General features: G+C 38.2%; 1 long non-coding RNA gene across 1 annotated transcript; it reads right to left on the minus strand.

Moving 5' to 3' along the window:
• Positions 1-10,135: 10,135 nt before the first annotated feature.
• Positions 10,136-11,907, minus strand: LOC108174591 (uncharacterized). The gene is made up of 3 exons (XR_011572450.1): positions 11,715-11,907; positions 11,486-11,555; positions 10,136-10,446 (listed from the first exon to the last, which is right to left on the minus strand). It is a non-coding gene; the product is annotated as an uncharacterized lncRNA (long non-coding RNA).
• Positions 11,908-20,800: the final 8,893 nt, after the last annotated feature.

Genomic DNA, 20,800 nt, shown 5'->3' on the forward strand with positions numbered 1-20,800 from the left:
TCAGCAGACTCCAGCCAAACTGGTTCCATACATTTCTCTCACATTTGTGGTAGTAATCAGATCCAAGAATTTGGTAAACTTCCGCTATCTACACTGCTGCTTCAGTGACGAGTTAGAAACAAGGAAAAACGAGAAAAGTATTCTCCAGTCAAAATTTGATCAGATTTATAAACTTCATAATTGTACTCATTCATGGACATAATCATGGTGTGCTTCAAGCAATATCTTTCATGATTAGACAGTTCGTAGGAACGAGCCAAAGAGCTATGGAATCCTCGATCGAGAGGTATTTCCATTTGTAATGATTTGAGCATAAGTCTTCGAATGAAGATCATGGCGGAGGCTTATTCAGCTCTTCCATGCCATTGTTGGCTTCAATGGTTTCTTAGCTTCTTGATAGTCAAGTGGAGATTCACGTCTTGTACCCCATATAAAGTGGTTATATTAGAAAACGTCCAAATCAAGAAATCGAACTTGTGACAGTTTAACAATCCACTGAATTTGAGGGAACAAGATTGTGATTAGTGCTATGGGAATGAATCATCCATAAGCATTAAAGTTAGAACATTCGAGTTCTAAGACATGGTTTTCATGAAAAACATCGGGTTTTCATGGGTGTATTGTTATATGAAATCTTCGAGTTTCAAAGGCACTAAATTTGAAACTACAAGTTCAATTTAGTTTACGACAATTTAGTTCATAAAAGAGAGGTTCCTACAAGAACACATAATGCAATATACAACTAAGTTTAGTGGATTTGAGGTTCTTCTTCAGGTCAATAATTTTGGATTCATTATCAGATTAATGGACTGCAGGTCATTTTTAATTAATTCAATAAATCGGGCCATACAGGGTCGATTGTAGAAGTAAAATAATATAATATTATCAGATCGAAAAAATAGCATAGCCCAAAAAGGGCTGGGTGCCGTGAGTAGGCAAGGCCCTATGGGGTATATGGGCTTAGGGAAAGGCTGCAAAGGCAGTCCAAATGTGTTTGCAGGCCACCACCGAGAGACATGGGCAGGCCCAAAGGCCTACGGGTTTGGGAGGAACCCCAGCCGCAGCTGGGTTCCTATTTGGTCTGAATGGGAGGGGGTACGGGCAGGTTCAGCGAGACGCTAGCCTTGGGTCGAGTGGGAAAGAAAACGTAGCCAATTGGGCTAGTTTAATATGTTGCGAGCCGGGGCAAAAAACAAAGCCCAGCAAGCGTATAGCCTTGCTGGCGAGTCAGGCCGAACTCCATCCGCCTGTACGAAAGGATGAACAGAAATCCATCATTAACTCGAAATCCACAAAAGAGTAAAGAAAATCTTTAACCTTTGACTGACAATATGAATAAAGTTGATGAATACAACTAAAATTAAAAAAAAAATTAAAAAATGAAAACATTACAAATTCAAAAATATTTCAGACTACTTGTTCTTCAACTAAACAAACCTAATTCAATTCGGAGGTGTTTTCGTTATATGTAAATTCTTACGGTTATTTTCATATTTTTTGGCAACTGACACACCAGATCAAAACTATATTAACTTGAAAAATCAAAAAAAATTCTAAAACAAAAACTTTCAAGATATAAAAACTACAAATAACTCTTAATCAGTGATTATCAATTACTCGATCATTTTTCTTGATTAGATGTCTCTTAAAATAACTCAATTTTGGGCCTACATCAATCTAATACTTTAAGAGGTAAACGAGGATAGGAGAAACTGCTTAACTCATGCAAATCACAATTTAGCACATACAGTTTTATCCACATATCAAACTTTAATTCATCTGTAAAAAAAGAATTATAACTTATACGTAAAAAGCGGAGTATTTTCTTAAAATATTCTACAACACCATCCAGTTCATTTTCAAGCTTAGGGTTTAATGCTTATTATATTAGGGGTGGTGTTAAATTAATTCACAAGGGAGTGATCCGCTAGGTTGTGAGTCAAAAGTCAAAACCATGTTATGCGCTGTTGTATAAGCTGTCCGGGGACTGGGAAGTAGAATTCTATTGGGTTTGGTGAACCTTAGGATTATACAATTTGTTCCTTAGAATTAAATATGCCTCCAAATTTTTTATATAGGGGATGGAATCTAATCATTTTTTTAATACAAGCTCATATGTTTCCTTCTCCTTTCCTAAGATGTCACTAATAGTGTTTACTTACTAAGTTTGGCATGAAAAATGGGATTTTCAAACTCCCATTTGCTAAACTATAATTCTAAATAAATCACATTCACAGACACTGAATATTATATGAAGGAAATGGAATTTCGATTCCCATTGGAACAACCATGTGCTAAGAGAGGCAGTAGAGAAAGCAATGAAATTAGTGCATAACCCAAGTTTGGATTCTTGAGAAGAGATGGTTTGAAACTTTGACTTCCAAGCCTAGATGGTTTGAAACTTTGTCATATGTCTATGGAGTTAGGGTTCTTTAGTTTATGAGTTTTAAGATGATAGCAATGGTCATAAATGGGGTAGCAAAAATATGCCGTCTTGAGTCTTAACGAATTTGTATCTACAAAACAATCTACACCTTTGATTAAGGACCAAAGCCTCATGCGCCCATGAGGTTGGGGGGAGGGGGGGTGTGGTGTTTGGCCAATGGACCTCCGATGTCTAAGTTAGTTTCTCTAAAAGAGTGAGTGTTTAGGGCTTGTATACGTAGAAAAAGCTTACCAAAGTTTGGTGGAAATATAGATATTTATAGGAAGAGGTGGCTGGCCGTTAGGTTAGGGTTTAACCCTATACATGGCGGTATCTTATTGGCCAAGGTGTGTCATCTGTTGGATGAATGAGGAAAGAATATTCCCAAGATATTCTAATAAATTTGGGATAATGATGGAAGTATCCATGATTGATGGTGATAAGGGTTCCTTATTTGATGGAGTTGATCTTCAATTGAGATTATATTAAAAATAAGATTAATTACAAAATCCTATCTTTAATGCCTTTGACTTTTCCATGTCACGAGCATGGGAGCCTTGAGCAGTCGTTGTCAGCTGCTTAGACCTTCAGGGATACTGAGCTACACATGGGAGTATTTGAGAGCCCTGTCCATTTAATGAGGGCAATCTTGTCTTTCTTGAGAAAAAGTTCATATGTTGCCTTTTGGATTTTTGGGATTATTTTTGGTTTCACAAACCCTTCCACACCTACTAGGCTATAAGCAGGAAAGGGCAAAGGTGTAGAAATCCCAAGTTGCTTAGGTGTGTGAAGAGTTGTTTCCCACTTTGATGTAGATCTTCCACTTTGACTTGGAAATAGAGTCTTTTTAGAAAACGGAAAACCAATTGCCACCAAAACTTATTTAAGCATGTCTTAAGCAGAGGGCTAAATAAATTTGGAGAACAATTTTATTTTAACAAGAAAGAGAGAAAAAGCTAGAAGATATTGTAAACCCGTTCTCTAGTTTTCTTCTTTGCTTGCTCTTGCAAAGGTTGGTCATCGTCGTTGGTTTTGTTCTCCACGCCGCACCAAGGTAAGAAATATTTTTTCTTTTTTCTTATTAGGCTATTCTGCCATGAGGCGGCTGTCAAAGTGGTGCAGCATGTCGACTGGCATGAGCCAAGAGCTCAGCTCAAGCTAAGGGGAGCGACGCACTAGGGCGCAATGCTGAGTGAGCCGCAAGGTTCAGCCCATTGGGCTTGGCACTAGGAACTATTTATGGTAAGTTAGCCTGTTTGTTGGACCTTCAGTTGAGAAAAATTCAAGGGCTTTCCTTTCTGCTGTGGAAGTTTTGCTGCTTCTGGAAAGCTTATTATCGAGCTGTTTCTAGTGTCTGGGTTTGGAGATAGAGTGAAGCATCTTTTTGTCTAAGTTTGGATTGACTTTTGAAAGGTTCGCCACTATGAGAACTGGGGAAAAAAGTTCGTCACTTGGGAAAGTTGATTCAGCTGCCAAAGGGGTGTTAAAGCCTGCTCCTTCTGCTGCTGCCACGTTTGTGTTGCCTGCTAAGAAGGAGGAAATTGCTCGAGTTTGATTTCTCAACTGTTATAATTGGAGCAGTTGATGATGGGGCTGCTAAGATTAAAGCTGCTAAAGATAAGGTATTAAATGAGCAAACTGTTGAGTGTGAAATGGTTAATGGAGAGCTAGATAGATATCCAAGCTGAAGGTTAGGGGCTACTTGAGAGCCAGATATATCCAAGCTGCTAATAAGTAGTCAGCTTTGTTTAGCCTGTGTTAGATTTTGGTGGCCTTCTTGAAAGTTTATCATCTTATTAGAAATTTAATAAACTACTTTATGCACTTACTCCAACTTCGTAACTTCACTTTGTCTTGCGAAACTTTTAGTCATAGGACTAGTAGCCGAGCATGCTGCTTTTAGAGAAGCAAACAAAACCGCGTAGTCGCTATGGTCGTGAGTCTTGGCTTCTTAGGGCGTCGAACTCTGAGCCTATCGTGAGCTGCTACCCTCTAATTATGTGTTGTTTAGCTGGTATTTGAATCTTCGATTCTTTGAGCAATGTGGCATGCATTCAGTGTTCTAAAAATTGGCCTAGGTAGTGCCTAAGCAGTACTCGGTGGCTAGCCGCTGCCATTAACCCATAGTTAGGAGGACAATTAGCAAAGGAATTAGGCGAGCGCAAAGGTGACCTAGGCGGACAACTGGGTGGCCTAGGCAGTAGGGTGTTTTAGATATTTTTTAGAGAGCAGCTGAGTTCTTGTTCTGGGTTGCATTCTGGTTTTGGGTTGGTAGTGGGTTCTCGAAGAAGGCTACCTAGACGTGACCAGTGACCACTCCATTTTTTTTGTTTAATTTTTTATTAAATTGCTTCCACTAAATTTTGACAACTAACATCCTAACATATTCAATATTAGTGTGGTGGTGCCCAGTTCCCTTTTTATATGGCCTAGTATCCCTCACAACTACAAGTCTATAAGACTATAAGACTATAAGACTATAACACCTATTTAACCCTTTTACTTTTCTTTTAAATTCACTATAAATTCAAAAATTTTGAAAATATTTAGTAACTGCTATGGACTTATAACCATTTGTTCTTTCATCTCATACTATTAATCCATCAGTACTAAAGACATATAATAAATTTACTTAAATTTACCTAGCCAGGTGCTAAGCCCCAGCCCATCGCCCAATTAGCGCCTAACGTCTTTTAGAACCTTGCCTGCATCACAACATGATCAAGATCTATGAGACACAAAAATCGCTAACTAATCACATCAAAATTGTTTAGTTGTATGGAAATTCACAAGCCATTTGAGGAATGCGCTGCATTTTATGTAACGGGTCACAGCAAAAGTGTTCAATCATGTGGAAATTCATGGGCAGTTTAACCTCTCCCAGGGGGAGAGCATACCCTAAAGGATGTAAGGGAGTTAGTTTACCATCTCGCATTGGAGAGCAAAACCAAATGGGTGTAGGGGAATTAGTTTATTCTCTCGTTCTGGAAAGCAAACCCAAATGGGTGTCAAGGAATTAGTTTATCCTCAAGTGATGAAGAACATTTCCAGATGGGTGTCGAGAAATTAGTTTATCCTCTTGCGCTAGAAAGCAAACCTAGATAGGTGTCAGGGAATTAGTTTATCCTCTCGCACCGAATAGCAGACCCATATGGGTGTAGGGGAATCAATTTATCCTCTTGCATAAGAGAGCTGACCTAAATGGGTGTTAGGAATTAGTTTATCCTTTCCCTCTGAGTGTCGAAGAAATAGTTTATCTCTAGCACTAAAGAGTAGAACCAGATAAAGTGTCGGAGAATTAGTTTATCGTCTCATGTTAAAGAGTAGACCAATATGGGTGTCGGAGAGTCAGTTACCCTCTCACACTATAGAGCATGGAAGAGCATACCTAGATGGGTGTCGAAGGATTGGTTTACCTTCTCCCATTAGAGAACATGGAAGTAGTTGTTATGTGTGCATCTAAGGAAAGTTGAACTGTTAGACAACTGAAGTAATCTTTAGTTTATGAGGTCTTGTTCAACGATTTGCTTGAGATTTTGAACTGCTTATGGAACCTGTGTAAGGGTGTAAATGAGGAATGCAGTGAGATTCTCTTTAACCTTTTATAATAATTGTGCCATCCTTGGATGTTTCACCATGCGCTCTCACGAAGCTTGGTTAGTGATAAGTTGTGATTCTGAATGGATTGCAAGCTTCTTTAAGTGTTTTAGATAACAGAGGGCTACTAGTTAAAGCCTCGTGTTTTGTTTCATCATTGAATTCTTTGAAGCTTAAAGTGTCGCGATTAGGAGCCGCGGCAAAGATCCGCGAGGCAAAATTGGCACAGCGAGAAACCATGGAGCAAGATTGGTACGGTTGGGAGCCATGGTACAAGACCAGCATGGCTAGAACCCATGGTGTGAGATCGAGGGTTGTCGGGACCTGCAGAATAGGTTTTGACACAGCTGGGAATTATGGTGTAAGATAGGCACTGTTGGGAGCCACAGAACTGAGGTCAGATTTGGCCATTTTATACGCAGCCGAAGAAATTAGGCTAGTAGGTTCTCGGTGTTTTACTGATGGTGATGTGCTACTCCAGCTTTGAACTGTCAGGGTGATGAGAACAAGACCTGTCATCGGTCATTCATGGTTACAAGAACTCTCTTGGAGGTTGGGCTATTGCGTCATTCTAGTACTCATCTGGCTATGGCGTGCCATCAGGCTGGGTTTTGTCGAAACAAAAGTAACCTTTGCATCCTCTAGTGTATGCGGGGTGTTCCGTCTGCTCGATCTTGTCAATGAAAAGTGAGCTGCTAATGTTAGCCACGTCTCTCTAATGGGTTTCATTAATTGTTTCAATACATTGGAATCCGTGCAATGGCTCTATTATGAGTTTTTGTACTTCTTCATGGATTTTCCTATACTGGGGCAACAGGCCCCCAGCTGCCCCCAGTGTCAACTTGCTTGTATGTGCTGCTCTTTCACTTGTCCTCCTCGTCTGTGTCGCAGTTGCGGTGCACGTGGTTCTCATCTGGCTAGTGAACGAAATGCTCGCTGTAGTGCTTGGTGTAGGCTACCAGTTACACTCAAGTTGGATTGCTCTCATGTTTCCCTCTGTCTGTCGTGTTGCCTACTCTAGTGCATGATAGGAGGAACTTCTTATGGGCCTAGCGGCGAGTGGGCCTTTCCCTTAGGAGATCTAGAGTGCTTGTCTAATTGTGGACCCAACCTTGAATACACACAGACTCGAGTGCCAAATTGAGAATGAACGCTTCTTTGTGTATTTATGTGGGGAAGACGTTTTCTTAAGGGCCAAAACGAGAATGTACACTCCCAGAAGACTCAGTTTGTGGGGGATTGAAGGGCTATTTGTTGGGACCTCAATAGAAAAAGTCATAATCATCTACCCTTGTCCTATTTTTGGATGATTATCGAGGGTGTGCTACATCTTGATGTGTTCTAATAATTGGTTCACAAAAATCGTTTAATATGCGAAGGCACTAGTTAAGTCTGCAACATGCTAGGACAGGTGTTGATCACCATTTGGGGTGAAAGAGCTTAATTGATAGGCATCTCCATGAGTGGTGGAAGTGTAGTGAGCTGCATATACAAAACTCGGGCTCGAAATGGTCATACATGTGGAAAATCAGGGCAAAAACCCCCCAGTTCAGTCGCCTATGCGGCGGTCGGAATCCGGGACAGCTGAACCATTCTCAAACTAGCTTAAAGCGGGAGCCTAGTCGGCTTCACCCGCTTGGCCATGGGTTGGAGCACACTGGGTTCGTGCGTGGGCCACTTGCCCGTTGGCATCGAATGCCTGCTACGCGGCTTAGGCTTGGGCCTTCTGGGCTACCTGGCCAACAGCAACTATTGTTTAGGCCTAGGTGTCCTTTGCTCCAGTGGCAGCTATTTCCCTTTGGGCCTCTGATCATGGTTCACGTCATGGACCTAGGCCTCTTCCCAAGATCTGGCATGCCTGCTTGTCACGAGGGTTGCTAGGTAGTATGTTGCATCTTCGCTTGGTGGACCTGTGGTGGTTACTAGGAAGTGGCCATAGTGGAAGCGCTGCTCCACAGGGGTGGGGCTCATTTTGTCGCCGTGTTGAGCCTCTAGGATCGTCGATATGGGGTTACATCTTGGTCTTCATTATCCAATCCAAATCCTTGAATGTAGGATGTTCATTCATCATGGTTTTAGAATTTCCCGCCATTGTATTTCTTTCCCAGGGTTATTCAAAGAACTTATAAAAAATTTAGGAATATGAACGTGCAAGAAAGTTTACATATATAAAGGAAAATTTTGAAACGTGAATGCAAAAGCCTTCTTTGAGGGTTTGAATGAAAACACCAATTTATGGTAGCAAAAATTCATTGTCTTCAGTCTTGACGAATTTGTAACTACAAAACAATCAACACATTTAATCAAAGACTAAATCCTCACATTCCCGCAATGTGGAGGTGTTTAGCTAATGGATCTTTGATGCCTAAGTTAGTTTCTCTAAAAAGAGTGAGTGTTCAGGGCTTGTATACATAGCTAAAGCTTACCAAAATTTGATGGAGATGGAGGTATTCACAAGAGGAGGTGGTTGACCATTGGGTTTAGGTTTTTCCTACACGTGGCGACATCCAATTGGCCAAGGTGTGTCATTTGTTGGATGAACGAGGAAAGAATATTCCCAAGATATTAATTAGGAGATAATATCTTGGGATAATGATAGAAGTATCCATGATTGATGGTGATATGGATTCCTTACTCGATGGAGTTGATCTTCAATTGGAAATGTATTAAATATAAAATTTAGTAATTAATCATATCTTTAATGTCATTGACTTTTACATGTCACGACCAAGGGAGTCTTGATTAGTCGTAATTAGCTGCTTAGACCTTAAGGGATGTTGAGATGGAAGTGGGAGTATTTACGAGTCCTATCCATTTAATGAGGGCAATCATTTCTTTCTTAAGAACAAGCCTGCGTGTCATCATCTGAATTTTTGGGATTATTTTTTGCTCCGCAATAAACTTCTTTTTTTGTTGAACAAACGAAATTATCTACACTAATAGGGAGGGGGTAAACTTAGCCTCACACTCAAAATAATAATGTCACTTAGTATTACGGTCTAATAATATTTTATTTTAGAGTCTTCACTTATAAACGAGAAGTAGTTTAATACTTGAATCTCATGGATAACGTACGAGTTCACAATCAAATTATTTCTCACACATTTTCATGAAAATATATCCTTATATAATTAAATATTACTTTTTTAGTTTTATATTAATTTAATGAGTGAGTGAGTGAAGCGTGCATGCATGCATGAGAGAGATTATTTAGTGTGACCGGTACACGAGATGGTACATCACGTGTCACTAAACAAATAGTGAGATATGTGTGCTAAAAAATTAATAACTTAAAAAATAAAATTTCCCACATTTCCTATTAAAACACGTGGTGTACCACTTGTATTCCCGTCACAACTAAAAATTTCTCCATGCATGAAATATGACAAGGGTCATATACTCCCACCTTCAATAGAAGGGTTTCAAGATCCTCAACCTCTCAAAAGTGTGAAAATTTGTGAGTTATATTAGGAGATGCCATCTACAAGATCTTAGAGATAATTAGAATTGACTTGTAAGCAAATGAGGCTTTTAGGAGTGGAGCACTTAATTTTACATTCGTCCTTGCATATATGTGAGTTATATCAGTTGGTTAGAAAAGTGTATTCGTCTTCTTGCACTTAAACTTGAATCATTCTTCTTAAATATTTGATAATATTACATTGTAAATATATATTTCCATATAAGTATGGGGAATCACATGTTATATTCGTCTATTTAAGACTAGTACATCTTAATATATATATATATATATATATATATATATATATATAGGGAACTATTATTTACACTCCAAAAATCTCATTCTGCACTCCTCACAAGTGTATTTTTCTTTCTAATTATAGAAAGTTTGGAGTGCAAAATGAGATTTTTGGAGTGCCAATAACAATTCCCTATATATATATGGTAAATTACATTGTAGCAACTAGACCTGGCATTCGTGTCATGTTTCCCGTGTTCGTGTCGTTTTCGTATCATACCCGATATCTTAATAGGTCGTGTCGTCTAACACCCGTTAAAATAAACGGGTAAAATAACCCGACCCGAAATTGACCCGATAATATGATCCGACCCGTTACCCGTTAAGGAAATATATTTTAGACCAATAAATAATTAAATAAAAAACATAATACTTTTTTTAAGTGAAAAAAAGGTTGAACGCCCAGTGGGACTCAATCCCACAATTGCTTGATTAGAATTTAGAACCAAAACACAAATCAATCTTCTAGCTGTGCAAGAATGGTACAGCCGGCCACTGACGAAGACTACTCTTGCTATGTGCCATGCCTATAGGCACTAACAATAAGGAGATTAGATGAGACTATATGCAAGGGATCCCAATGCCCACCTTATTGCGAGTGTGATGCCATGCACAATGGACTCCTCATCGTTTACTGAATCTGAATCTCTAGCGTCCATTGCTTCTGAAACAAAATGGGTATAAATTAATTAATAGCTTTTTAAACAGGTAGGATATTACTATCAGTAACAATGGATATTACCAAGCAATAAAGCATTCAGCATTAGACAAGATAGTACCAAGTTTTCGATATGGTGCACAGTGCAGTGAGACTGAGTGCAATTCAATTGGTATACAATATACTTGTCAATATATAGGAACCATTTTGAGGATGGAAACAGTTCTAGCGTTCAAGGCACCAACTACTACTAACTTAAATATATTTTTTCACACAAAGGTTATGTCACATAAATGAAATTTTTAATCAAGAAAAAAAGGAAGTAGATAAAAAGATACAACAATTTTCAAAATAAAAAATAATTTGGGTATGCACTAATTAGGATATATATATAATTAAAAATGAGGGCTCCTGGAGATGGTGCTCTGTGCAGCTACTCCTTTGGCACTCTCCAAAGTAGGGTAGCCACTGCTTTCAGTTATTAAAAATGAGGACTCCAAGAGATGGTGCTCTGTGCAGCTGCTCCTTTGGCACTTTCCAAAGCAGCCATTGGTTTTAGTTACGTTTTTTTCATTTCCATGAATCAAAAACAGCTTGAAAAAACTGTCACGCAATTTCCCTTTTTGATCTTCTTTTTTTTATAACAAAAGTGAAGAATAGATGAAACATAAAAGAACATCCAGGAATGTAATGAAATTCCTTGGCATTACATGCCCAAATCATCATCCAACCAATTCACAAGCAATTCAAATAATGTAGCACCGAAATCTAACAAACACTGCTTTGAATGTACTTAACATTCTCACACACACACCAGATTTCATTGAAATATTGAATTTAGTTTCACATCAAATTATCCGAGTTTTAGGGTTTAGGGTTTAAATGTTTAATGCACAGTTGAAAACAAAACAATCAAAATTGTACCAAGTGTAATCGAACAATATGAACGCATATCAAAATTGGGTGTTCAAAGCGAGGGAAAAATTGGTTGTCTAAACCCGATTCATAGAAAAACAACAATAGATGATGACAACGAATTTCTTACCTGCGCCGTCATATAAATCGCCAGAAAATGACAGACTTTGGGGATTCGACTCGCTCAGATGAATGTGTTTCTGGACAATGTAAAACTGAACAGATCAACAAGAGGAAGAGATGAATCCAACGCAAGAAACGATGTGTCGATCGTGGTCAGAAATAGGAACTATGAGTGTAGAGAAAGTTTGAAGAGGGAGAAATACTTATGTAGAGAAATAAAGAGGAAGAGGTCGTACAAATGGAGGACGAGAAGATCGTGGCTGTCAAATCAGAGTTTTTTGGAAGAGCAGACGGCGGGAGATTGTGGCTAAGAAGAACAGACGGCACCACGGCGGGTCGGGAGAGAGGGTTACGGCTTACAAGAGTGGGGAGAGTCCGAGAGAGAAAGGGATTAGAATTTAGAGTTGGGCAGTGGGCTGGCTTTTGTTTTGATTAGAATTTAGGACTCAGATGGAAAAATTTGGAAAATATAAGGGGTTTTTTTGTCCAATTTTTTTTTAATAATATAAGTGAAATAGAATCCAACGGTACAAATTTAATCTCATTTATCTTACGGCTGTTATTTAAGTAAAGTCTTTAATAGTTTTTTAATTAATGTAGAAGTATAAAAAATATAGAAAAAATATATAAATGCTCGTAATAACAAGCTTGACAACTTTCGTGAAGAACTTAACTTCGAAATTCACCACTATAATCATATAAATCATAGATCAAAATTTAACCGTTGATTATTATTTACATTTACGCTTTGTTTTTCTCATCAAAATTTGTTTTTTCATATTTTCTTTTTTGAAAATATGATCTGTTAGAGGATGCAAGAAGATGAACGGTTTGGATCGTTGATATTATGTTCAGAGTTTTATGATTAGTGAAAATATTGCTTGATGTTTATAAAGTTTCTACAAAATATATAACACGGACTCATATTTCAATTAACCGTAAATATCGAAATGTGATATCAAAGATTTGAACCGTTCATCTTTTTACATCCACTAGATGATCATGTTTTCAAAAAAGAAAATTTTAAAAATGAAATTCAGTAACAAGAATAAAGAGTAAATGACAATCGACGGTTAAATATAAATTTAAGGTTTATGGATTATAGTGTTGGATTTCGAAGCTGACCCCTTCATGAAAGTTGTAAAACTTGTCATTATGAGTGATTGAATATTTTTTTTTTACATTTTTTACACTTCTACAATAATTATTATTAATTTTTCCCTCAAATAAAAAATATTTTTCATGAGGGTTTGGGAGGATTTTAAAAATCTAAATAATAATGTAAGTGTAATCATTATCTACTAGTAGAGGAATAATGATGAATCACAAGTGTTTATATATTCTTTCACATTTTTCATACTTGTATGTGTGTCTTCTTAGTTCTTATCATGGAAGAAAAAATCGATAATATCGGCGATATTTCGCCGATATTATCGGTTTTTTGCTTTACCGATATTTTAATAGGTATCCGAGGAATTTTCGTCAAAATATCGCGATATTATCGATAATAACGATAATATCGCGATATTTTAGATAATATCGCGATATTTTTTGTTTCTCGACAGTCAGTCACAACCTCGCCGGAGAATCGGAATAACTCCGAGCAAGAATGAAACCTGCAACCAAACGGAACAAAATCATCACTATCTTTCAACAAAAATCACCACTTTATACCAAAATCAGTGACAAAATTACACTAATCCGAGAAGCAAGGGCTTGAATTCGAGCAAGATCTGAAAGAAAACAGTAGAAGCTGAGAGATCGAGTACCTCACCGGCAGTTACAGTGCTAAAGATCATCATCTTTGGAAGGCCGCAGATCGGACGGAGCTCAGAGATCAATGAGCAAGCATTTCACAGATCGTATTCGATCAGCGGCTGAAAGAGAGGAGAGAAAGAGAGAGCAGAGGGAGACGCGAACGAGGAGGATCGCACCGATGGGGACGACGGAGGAGAGGTAGAGGTCGCGGCCCGCGGGACATGGTGATGGGCTCGACGAGGAGGAAGGCGAGGGAGGAGCAGAGGGAAAGGAAGTAGAGGGCGCCGATGAGGATGACCGATTTGAGGTAGAGCCACGGGGTGCGAAAAGGGGTATGTATGTTGCTTGGCTCTTGGTTGAAAAGGGGTGCGAAATTGAGAAACAATGGAGAGATTGAAAGGGATGGTCTGCTATGGAGAGATAGAGAGCCTTTTGAGGCTCTAGGCTCGAGGCAAGGGCAAAAGATGTAGCAGCTGCTAGGGTTTTTCAATTCAAACAGGAAGCTGCTGCATCAGCATATATTGTAGTTGTTGCTGCACTTTGACACAAGTGTGGACTTGGACGTGTTGGGCCGTGTTTCTCTTCAATAGCACCAGGTCTTCAGTTCAAATCCAGGTGATCTTTGTCCTTTTTCTTCTTTTCTTTTTGTTTTATTATTTGTTTATTTTAATTTCTTTGTTTTCTTTTCTATTTTCCTTTTCTTCTAGTTTATTTATTTTAGGCTTTTGTTTTATCTTTTACAGTTTTTATTTTTGTTCTTCTTCTTTTCTTTTTGTTTTATTATTTGTTTATTTTAATTTCTTTGTTTTCTTTTCTATTTTCCTTTTCTTCTAGTTTATTTATTTTAGGCTTTTGTTTTATCTTTTACAGTTTTTATTTTTGTTCTTCAATCTTTGTTTATTTTTACACACCTTGAGGACAAGGTGTGCAATAAGTTTGGGGGTGGGAAAGTAAAATTTTAGGATTTTAAATTTTTAGGCTTTTGTGTAAAATATTGTACTAATTCATTATATATAAATGATTATGGTGTGTTTAGACTTCTTTCATTAATTACTACATATTTTCTACACTCATAATGTTTGTCAGCTCGCTATATAATCAACTTGATAATGTTAAATCCATCATGCAATGCATTTCCTTCCAATTTTTTGTGATAAACTAATAGATAATTGACTAAATAAACATCCTGCAAAGTTTCAATAAAAATTTCCAAGTTTTTCTTACAATTTCCGTGGTTTCCATGTAATTTTTATTGATATCGATATTATCCCGATATTTCCATCGATATTTCCGTGTTTTCGGACTACCGATATTTCCGATATTACCGATATTTTCTTCCTTGGTTCTTATCTATACAGATACTATCCTAGTAATGATAATAAAGAACTCTCATAATAAAAATAAATAATGACTAAAAACTTTTTTTTTAACTTATATAGAATAATAATACAAAACTATATATTTAATATAGAATATATTGTATATATTAATATGGCTATTGTATTTTATAATAAATCATTTAGTAATTAAACTTTAAAATCATCAAAATAATTTTTTTCTTAACGGGTCGAAACGCGTCACCCACGTGTTACCCATGTGTATACCCGTTATTAATGGATTCTTAACGGGTCACCCGATAATGACCCGATAAGTTATCGTGTTAACCCGAAACCCATTATTTTCGTGTCGTTTTCTTGTCGTGTCATCGTGTCGTGTTAGAAACTGCCGGGTCTAGTAGCAACTCAAATTTGAGGTCAATTACAACCTCATACAACATCTTCAAAACATTTCACTTTCATACCTCAAGTACTATTTTATTTCAATATAATACACCCCTTACATTGTCCATCCATTGTTCCGTTAAGAGCTGACGTGGTTGCCATATTTGTGCCACGTGGCAAGAAAAAATTTATGAATTTAAAAATAATTAATTAAAGAAAAGTTATTAAAAAAAAAAAAAAAACCCCTAAAACCCATCTTCCCCGACCCACTTCTCCTCTACTCTCTTCACCTCCCCCCCCCCACACCCATCCTCCCCAGAGATGTCGGCGATGCTGTAGACGAGGGCGAAGATGGTCTCGCCAAAAGCCCAAGCGATTCATTGAATCCCGATCGTCGCGCACTTCAAATTCGACTTGACGACGCCCATCACCGTCAAGATTATGATGTAGAGGAACAGGAAAGTGGTAATGAACTCGGCGATCCTAAGCCTAAAGAAAGACCATGACGTAAGCTCGCCGAGCTCGAACAGTGGAGCAGGCGACAGTTCCTTGTAGTCCTTCCCTTCATCTAGGCTCTGAGCTGACGTCCCAATCAGCTGCCTCTCCGGGAACTTGTTCGCTCCCAGCTTAACACCCTCTTCCTTGGCCTCCATTTTTGCTTTAATAATGAGATCAAACCAAACAGATATCGATGTGGAGGAGAAGACAGAGTTCGATGTGGAGGAGAAGGTAGAGAGAGGGAGGGTGAGGTAATTGACTGGGAGTTGTTTGGCATTGGGTCCAGATTTTTTTAAGTTTTAATCTTCTGCAAAAATTTGAATTTTTTGCATTTTTGTTCTTGGGTTCGGATTCTAGAAAATTGGGGTTGGAATCCATTGAATTTTTGGAGTTATTTACTGTTTGGTTGCCGAGAAAATGAGGGAAAATTGATGGGAAAGCTAGGTAATCTGTTTTAGAACAAATCTGGGTAATCTAGGTGGGGTGGGGGTTGTGGGGAAGGGGAAGGGATAGGTTTTTGGGATTTTTTTTTTCACTTTTCTTTAATTAATTATTTTTAAATTCATAAAAAAAAAAACTTTCGCCACGTGGCACAAATGTGGCAGCCACGTCAGCTCTTAACAGAACAATGGATGGAAAATGTAACGGATGTATTATATTAAAATAAAATAGTACTTGAGGTATGAAAGTGAAATGTTTTGAAGATGTTGTATGAGGTTGTAATAGACCTCAAACCTAAGGTGCTACAGTGTAATTTACCCACATATATATATATATATGCTATATATATGTTCTCCGTTCTGCCTCATGTTTGGGTAGCAAAAAAAGACGCACCTTGATCATTTCTCAACAATTTAAAAAATGAAACAACTGTCACTTAAAAGTTTATAACTATCTATAATTCATGAACTTTGGGTATATCATCAGCTAATCTTCAACACTCTAATTAACTGTAGAATCGTGACATATTTACTTGGGTCTCTCACACTCTGATTGACTTTGATTTAATATGAAACTTTGCCCTGCAATCGAGCACTTCGATACAGTTAGCAAAATTCATCTTATATGCATTGACACATCAGAGAATGCTTTGAAATATATACTGAGTATCTCAAGTGCATATAGATAAATGTTCTTGATCAATTGAGTTATTACACGTTAGAAACTTCCTATATAAGATGTCTACTTATTAGGTGTTGAACTATGGAGAAATTCTTAGATGTTTCTAATACCACATCCTCGTGTATCCAAGCATTAGAAAATTTGACATGTGTAATATTATATATGCTAATTAAAATTATTTTACAGGTCCTTTTTAGTACTACAGTTTAGTGGTATTCTTCTTCACTTGTAAGTGAGAGATCTTAGGTTCGATTCTCGCTAAAAAAGAATTTGAACTACATTATTGCTAGCCCATTGTGAGGGTCAACCCGTATAGATAATATCATTTCTTCAAAAAAAAAAAAAAAAGTTTTACAGCTGGAAGTGGTATTCTATTTTTATCCTTTCAAATATACAAAAATAAATAAAAATTAAAAACTCAATAAAGAAATGGAAGTATTTCCAGCAACCCCTTTTGTCTCCGCCCACTGCCGCCGCACCTCTCTTTTGTCCATGAACGTTGATCTATGATACAAAATTAGGTTTGAAAAATCATATTATGACTGTGATTCTCATTTTCACTCCCAGTTCTTGGTCCTCACTCATTCCAAGGTTTGAAAAATCATATTATGCAATGTCGCCTGACATCTCAGGTTGTAAAAAAGTTTTTATGACGTAACGCAAAAATATAACAAGGCTTCTTTTTCGCGTGCATCTACCTTGAAGGCACAGCCGGCCTTAGCCTAATGCTAACATGGCCTCCATGAGGGTTCAAAATTAAAGGAAAACTAATGAAAAAGATTTCAAAACTTTAAATTTTAATAAAAAATTACCTAATTGTTGTGGTCTATATTATACAGTATTAGGGTGGCCAGGGGCAAGGAGAAGAGAAAAAAAAGAGATGTGTTTGTAGAATTGTAGGGGAATGTGTGTGTTATATTATGCCTTTATTTATAGTAGTAAAAGGAGAGAGGATATTCCTTCATCCCTAAGGAATACAAGATATAATAGAAAATGATAACTAGAATCAAATCAAATCTATGATTTACACAATCACACTTAAACTAGGAAGGTTTACAACACTTCTCCTTAAGTGTGTAAATACTCAAGGTAGATTTAGTATCATGCAGAAGTTGAGGAAGTCGACTCATCGGCACTGTTTCCAAGGAACAACGCTTATTCTCAATAAGGTAGGAACTTGCATAAGTAGTAAGTCTCACTAAAAAAAACCCTAAGGCTATGGCAAAAACCCAAGGAGGGACAAAATCCATAATCTAAGGAAAAATGCGTGAGAAATGCAAAAGTCAAAGAAACGTCTACGGGATGTCACCAGGGATATGACCAGCCCAAGGTGGGTGCCTCGTTAAAACCTAGTTAGGTAGTAAAAACCCAGTGGGAAAAATGTTCCTAATCGTAGGGAAAAAGAGTACATTAAGATCAAGAAATATCTACAGGATACTCCCCCTGAGTTTGACATAATTCCAAAGAGAAATAGCAAAGTTACAACTCAGAAAGTTTACGCATACCAATTTCATGAACAAGCTTCTGAAACATTGTCTTCGGCAATGATTTGGTGAAGAGATCGACCAGATTGTCTTGTGAATGGATTTGCGTGACTTCAATCTTCTGATGCTCTTGTTGTTGATGTGCAAAGAAGAACTTCGGCGCAATGTGCTTTGTTTTGTCTCCTTTGATGTAACCCTTCTTGAGCTGTTCGATGCAAGCTGCATTGTCTTCAAACATCGTCGTCAGAACATCAACGACGGGATGAAGATCACAGGAGCTTCGAATATGGCCCACTACTGCTCTCAACCAAAAGCATTCCCTAGTTGCTTCATGTAAGGTGAGAATTTCAGCATGGTTAGACGAAGTGGCAACTAAGGTCTGTTTAGTTGACCTCCAAGATATTGCGATGCTTCCAACGGTAAAGACATAATCCGTTTGAGAGCACGGCTTGTGTAGATCAGATAAGTATCTTGCGTTGGCATAACCAACAAGGCGAAAATCAACTCGAGGAGCATAGGGTGTGGCATTATTAGAGGATTCGTAGGGATAGAACAAGCCCAAATCCGTAGTACCCTTAAGGTAACTGAAGATGACTTTCACGTCAATCCAGTGTCTGCATCTAGGTGCCTTACTGTATCTTGCCAAAAGATTAACAGCGAAGGAGATGTCGAGTCTAGTGCATTGAGCTAAGTACAATAAAGCTCCTATCGCACTTAGATAAGGAACTTCAGGCTCCAAAATCTCTTCATCATCCTCCTTTGGACAGAAGGGATCTCATTTTGCATCTAGCAAACGAACGACCATAGGAGTACTCGAAGACTTCACTTTATCCTCATTAAAGCAGCGCAACACCTTCTAGGTGTAGTTCGATTGATGTACTAAGATTCCATCTGAACAATGCTATATCTCAAGATCGAGACAGTATCGAGTCTTACCTAGATCTTTCATCTCAAATTCCGACTTCAAGTGCGCGGTAGTTTTCGCGAGCTCTTCAGGAGTTCTAATAATATTCATGTCATCGACATATACTGCAACAATCACAAATCCGGAATGTGACTTCTTAATGAACACACAAGGGCATAATTCGTTGTTCACAAATCCCTGACTAGTCAAATACTCACTCAGACGGTTATACCACATTCTTCAGGATTGTTTCCAACCGTAGAATGAACGCCTCAGCCGAATTGAGAGTGTGTTCCGGGGTTTGGAGGTATTTGAACCAGTCAATGCAAGTCCTTCGGGAACTTTGATATAGATTTTCGTATCAAGATCCCTATATAGATACAGGTTACCACGTCCATCAGCTGCATATCCAGTTTTTCGAAAACTATCAAACTGATAAGGTAGCGAAAAGTAATCACATCCATAACGGATGAATAAGTTTCATCATAGTCAATCCTGGGGCGTTGTGAGAAGCCTTGTGCAACAAGACGAGCCTTGTAACGCACAATTTCATTCTTCCCATAACACTTCAGAACGAAAACCCACTTATTGCCAATAGGTTTCACATGTGGAGGAGTAGGAGCTACGTTTCCAAACACCTTACATTTCCCAAGCAAATCGAGTTCGACTTGGACTGCTTGTTTCCAGTTTGACCAATCAGTTCTACGTCGACATTCATCAACAGAACGCGGTTCAATGTAATCACTCAACATGATCTTAGTAGCTACTGCAAATGCTAATGCATCTTTGACAATCATCTCATTTCTACGCCACACATCATCTAAGCTAGCATAATATACTGAAATCTCACAATTCTCGAAAGGAAGATTCGTCTCTTCAAGGACACTTCCATAATCTATAATTTCCTCATGAGTTGGGTAGGATGAGTAATCGATAGTTGGATTCATGGTAGATTCTTAAGGACCTTGTGCCGTGGTTTTCCTCTTCCAGGGGTGCGAATCCTTTGAACCAAAGGGTCTTTCACGCTTTTGTGTAGGGGCAGATGATTGGCTAGCCGCTAATGTACGTGGATCACTAATATTGGCGTCCTGGGCTTCCAGGATGGCTGTCCGTCGTACATTTGGTACATCCATCTTTGCAGGCATATTTGTAATTGGAATATGTGATCTTGTCACGCCCGCTAGATCGATAAAAGCATCTGGAATGCTCTGAGCTATGCTATGGAGATCTAATATGCCCTGCACTTTACTTTTAGACCAAGTGGTACGGAGATCTAAATGAGATAAAGTGGGAGTCATCCACGATAATTTACGTCGTTCTTCAGAAACATTGACGTTCTTATCTCCCCCTAACGACTGGAAGACTGTCTCATAGAAGTGACAATCCGCGAAACGAGCGGTAAACAGATCACCTGTTAAAGGTTCTAAGAACGAATAATTGAAGGAGAATCATATCCAACATAGATTCATATCCTTTGCTGAGGCCCTATTTTTGTACGTATGGGCGGCGATATCAGCACATATATCGCACAACCAAAACCTATAGATGCAATATGTCGGGTTCGTGTTCGGTAACCAACTGAAGGGCACTAAATGGTTATGTCACAACAGGCCTCAGGCGGACTAACTTTGCTACGTGCAATATTGCATGGCCCCAAACAGCGATCGGGAGCTTGATATGTATAACCAACAATCGAGCAATCATTTGTAAGCGCTTAGTGAAAGCCTCTGCCAGGCCGTTCTGGGTGTGAACATGGGGTACATAATGTTCATCTTCAACCCCAACCGACATGCAATAGTCATCAAAAGTTTTAGATGTGAATTATTCAGCATTAT

Source organism: Malus domestica, chromosome 10 (assembly GCF_042453785.1).
Source record: "Malus domestica chromosome 10, GDT2T_hap1".
Lineage (NCBI taxonomy): Eukaryota > Viridiplantae > Streptophyta > Magnoliopsida > Rosales > Rosaceae > Malus > Malus domestica.